The 5072-nt window shown below is 36.9% G+C and overlaps 2 pseudogenes; one reads left to right on the top strand and one right to left on the bottom strand.

Moving 5' to 3' along the window:
• Nucleotides 1-332: 332 nt before the first annotated feature.
• On the bottom strand, nucleotides 333-1077 carry LOC114223561 (BH3-interacting domain death agonist pseudogene; annotated as a pseudogene).
• Nucleotides 1078-3161: 2084 nt separating this feature from the next.
• On the top strand, nucleotides 3162-4064 carry LOC114223562 (homeobox protein NANOG-like; annotated as a pseudogene).
• The last annotated feature ends 1008 nt before the right edge of the window (nucleotides 4065-5072 follow it).

Here is a 5072-nt window from a genome sequence, read left to right on the forward strand (position 1 = left end):
ACACGCCTGCTGTAAGACCATGCCCCAAGGTTGCACTTTAATACACAGTAAAGTTGTTTTTTAAAATTAAAAAAAAAAAATTGTATTTTTTCACTTCTGCCTTACAATCTGTTCCTCAATTTAATTTCAAGTGAAGACCCATACAGCTGAAATAAGATAAAGGCACAGTGTGTAGGGGATTTAGAAGATGGCATGAAACTCACTGAAATATGTACAAGTTGATATTTTCATTCAAGCATGTTAATGTAAAGATTTCTAAATAGATTACCTGCTTAAAATATCCTCTTTAAAATAGTAAGAAATAAATAGCTATTATCTCATGCCTATCTTCTCTAAGAACTTTGTTTAAAAGGCCACGGCTCCATCTCCACTGGAGGAATGTATACGGTTGTCACCATAACAAGTTTTAACCAGTCATACTTTTGAAGAGTTGTCCACTCAGGCCATTCATTCCTGACTAAGTTCCTCACATAGGTGAGTAGGTTTTGGTTAATAAAGTTCTCTGTTGTGAAAAAGACATTATGGAGCAAGGATGGTGTGGATTGGTCACATTTTTGGCCCACAGTATGGTCAACATCAGCTTGGTCTTCTCTTTCTCCATGTCTTTAGGATAAGCCTGCACGACCTGCTCCAACACAGCAGCGACATACTTCCTTCTGTCTTCCTCCCACAGGATCACATTCATAAACTGCATTGCCAGGTTATACACTATTCTTGAGTGGATGCTGTGATCCATCCGGCATCCAACTCACCCTATTTGGGTGAGTTTCCTGGTGAGATCCTGGATGATTTCCTCTCAGACTCTGTCTCCTCACTTTTCAGGAAGTGGCTGCACTAGTTGCCATGTCTGTAGCTCATTATCATGGTCCTCCTGCAGGTAAGCTGCCACGGGCTATTCATGGTGCAACACCTCCAACTCTTTGTGGAGATTATAGTTGGAGCAGTTTTAGAGGAAGCCAAACACCAGCAAGTGTGTGATGCATTCATCCTGGAGGCCTGAACATTGCTGACCTTAGAATCCATAGCACAGGCAGCCTTGCAGGGCTCTGACTTGCTTCTGGCTTTGCAGGTGTTCCAAGTCAGCAGCGTCCAACGGGGATAAAATTTTAAAAGGCTCCTATGTCCATAATTTATTAGATGTCATACTTTTGCTGCTTGCTCCAGCTATTAAGTTTCTTGGGCATTCCAGACTGAACTCCTCACCCACCAGTTGTGGCAGAAGGCTGAGAGGTGGGCAGCTGAGGGTGTGATGCTGGGTGCCAGGTGAGGTGAGCTGGACACAAAGTCCCCAGGGCACCAAGAATATAAATTTATTAAACTCAACAGTTAAAAATAAAAAGAGGTTACCTTATTGGATAAAATACAACCTAACTATTTACAACTTAAAATTAGCATATATAAGACATAAAACCACAGAAAGTTTGAATGTGACCTAACAAAAAAATGAAGTTAGTATCATAGCCCAAAATGTATTAGGAAAAAATATATATAATTGTAAAAAGCAATGAGCAAATCCACAATTATAATAAAATAAGTTTAACACAACTCTTATAATGGGGAAATAGATCAATGGGGAAAAATTTGAAGAATAAAGATTTGAACAATCTGATTACAAATTAATAATGGGCACAATTAACCCTGCAGTCAACAATTAGAAAACACAGTTTTCAAGCATTTGCAGAAAAGACAGTGGTACTATTTATTTGACTCAAAAGGAAAAGTAATCACATTTAAAAAGAACAATGTTTTGTCAAGTTTACCATTAGTAAGAAATCAATATCCAAAAGATAAACAAACAATAATAAAATAATTTAAAATTTTAAAAGCATATTTCTGAGTAAGTGTGATGAAATAATAGAAATCAGAAAATACTTAACACTAAATGTGGCGAAAAGTACTATAATTATACCCTTAAAATGCTAATGGAAAATAAACTGTATAAATATAAAAATAAAAAGCTGTATAAATATAAGCTTTATAAATATAAAATAAGAAATTAATAACAGAAAACAAAAATGCAATAGAGAAGATCCTGAAATATAAATACTGGTTTTTTAAAAAGCAAAACTAATGAACTAGACAAACCACTCACAAGGCTGATCAAGGGAAACAAAATAAGTTCCAAATAAGCAATATTAAGAATTAAAAAGGGGAAGGGATGCCTGGCTGGCTCAGTCCCTGGAGCATGTGACTCTTGATCTCAGGGTCATGAGACCAAACCCCATGCTCAGTGTAGAGCTTACTTTAAAAATAATAATAATAAAAAAAAGTTTTAAAAAGAATTAAAAAGGAATATAGCAGTAATTTTTAAAAAGATATATAAAAGAATATATTTTGAATACTTAAGCTTGAAAGTTTAGAGAAAATAGTCAATAAACAAAAAAATGTATAGCTTACCAAAATTAACTCAGTATGAAATAGAAAACATTAATTAACTATAAAGTTTAACAAGATTGAATCAATCCCCCAAGAGGGGAGAAGGAAGGAAAGAAGGAAGGAAGGAAGGAAGGAAGGAAGGAAGGAAGGAAGGAAGGAAACAGGGGAGAAAGGAAGGGAGGGAAGAGGGAGAAAGAGTCAAAGAAAATAAAATACCAGGCATAGAGGGGGAAAGAAATAATACCTCACATATAAATTGTTCCAGGGATTTGAAATAAAGCAAATGCTTTCTAATCAATGCGTGAAGCAGTATAAATTTATGTTGTAAAAACTGATAATTGTAGTAATATAATCCATAACCTATAACGTTTTAGCTGGGATCGTGGCCAACCAGCTAGAGATTATATATCCCATCATTGCGTAAAGCTACATTAGGCCATGTAAAGAAAAGGATTATCTCACTAGGTTCAGAAAAAAGTACTTGACTGAAGTAATACATTCAACATTAAAACTAAAAATACATATAAACAACTTTTCAGCAATCAAGGAACAAAGCAAATTTCTTAGGCTAATAAAATGTGTCTATCAAAAAGCCTATGGCGGGCTCCATTGGGCTGGTTGGCTCTTACTATTGGGGTGGTGACGTACTTCATCCTGTCTTTCTCAGACTCTTAACATCTGGAGGTGTTCCTACTCCTCTCAGCTCTTCCACCTAGATCCATAAGCCTGGGCCATTCTTACAATCTCGCTCTTTTTTTTTTCCCGTCTACCCTCAATTCACTAACATGAGTGCAGATCTAACTCTGCCCCAATGCCCGCCTGGTCCCGAAGCACCCAGTTCTGGGGACGCTTCTCCAATGCCTGAGATTTATGGGCCTGAAGAAAATTATGTGTCCCTGCAAATGTCATCTGCTGAGACACCCTACACGGAGACCGTCTCTCCTCTTCCTTCGTCCATGGATCTGCTTATTCAGGACAGCCCTGACTCCTCCACCAGTCCCAGGGTAAAACTACCACCCACTTCTGGAGAGGAGAGAACAGTGAGGAAGGAAGATACGGCCTAGGGCAAGAAACAGAAGATCAGGACTGTGTTCTCTCAGACCCAACTCTATGTCCTCAATGATCGATTTCAGAGACAGAAATACCTCAGTCTCCAGCAGATGCAAGAACTTTCCAACATTCTGAACCTTAGCTATAAGCAGGTGAAGACCTGGTTCCAGAACCAGAGAATGAAATATAAGAGGTGGCAGAAAAACCATTGGCCAAAGGAGAGCAAGAGTGTGACTCAGAACAGCACAGCAACTGCAGAATACCCAGGCTTCTATTCTTACCACCAGGGATACCTGAGGAACACTTCCAGAAACCTTCCAATATGGAGCAACCAGACCTGGAATAACCCAAATTGGAGCAAACAGACCTGGAACAGCCAGTCTTGGAGCAACCATTCCTGGGCCAGTCAGACCTGGTGCCCCCAAGCCTGGAACAATCAGCTCCAGAACTGTGGAGAGGAATCCCTGCAGCCCCAGATCCAGTCCCAGCAAAATTGCATCAGCAATTTGGAGTCCATCTTAGAAACTTCTGGGGAAAGCCATCGTGTAATACAATAATCTGCTAAGTATTTTAGTACCCAGCAAATAATGGATTTGTTCCCAAATTACTCTGTGAACATACAGGCTGAAGATGTGTGATGAGTGGCTGTATTACTTCTCCTAGGCTTTGTCTTTTAGGGTCCTATATATCTCTGCCTCGATATTCTGTTTCCCATTATTATTATTGTGTCCATTGAGGGGGTACGATTGGAGTCAAAGAGGTTTCAGTAGCATTGGCGGCTATGGACAACATGATAAAAGGTGTTTCTGGATATAGATAACTAGATACAATCCTAATGTGGATATCTTTAGGCTCTAGAATCTAACCTCAAGAATAGGAAGTGAAGATACAAAGACGTGTGATGAAGGATAATTTGTATTTTCTGAGATTGTGAGGCCTTTCTTGTTAATAACCTCAATTATTAATGGTGAAGTGTTAAGCTATAATGTGCTTCATTGATTTCCTCTGTCCCTTGTGATGTTTTACTAGAACTGTTAATTTGTTCAGTATTCTAGTATTTGTAGAAAGATGTTTTGTATTTTAATGTATCATGATAATAGTACCAGTTTGACTGATTCGTTTATAGGTTTAAGTACAAATAAATAAAATACCCACTTTAACAAAAAAAAAAAAGCCTATGGCAACAACATAATGGATAGTAAAATACTGGAAATGTTGCTTTAAGAGTCTGAATAAAACAAGATCCAAATATCAGTGTGTATTAAATATCATAGTAAGGATTCAGTCAGTGCAGCAAGATAAGAAAAACAAGCAGCAGTTTAAAGATTGGAATAGTAAATATCTTCATGTATTGACAATATAATTATTTACTTAGAAATCAAGATAGCTACATATTTTTAGATTTAATAGGACAGTTAGGTAAGGATTTTAGCTAGAAGATTAATAACACAAATCAATATGTTATATGATATAACATATATCAATATGTTAAAGATAAATCAATATATAAAAATCAGTAATAAAGTGAGAAAATGTGCTTTGAAATAAATAAATCTTCTTGATTTCATGTATGAATGTATAAGAGAAAATAATTCCAAAAACAATTATTATTTTGTGTGTGTGTGTCAGGGGGAAATATATTCTAA

This window comes from Eumetopias jubatus, unplaced genomic scaffold (genome assembly GCF_037043125.1).
Source record: "Eumetopias jubatus isolate StellerSeaLion01/CBP00866 unplaced genomic scaffold, mEumJub1_p1.0 scaffold_4, whole genome shotgun sequence".
NCBI lineage: Eukaryota > Metazoa > Chordata > Mammalia > Carnivora > Otariidae > Eumetopias > Eumetopias jubatus.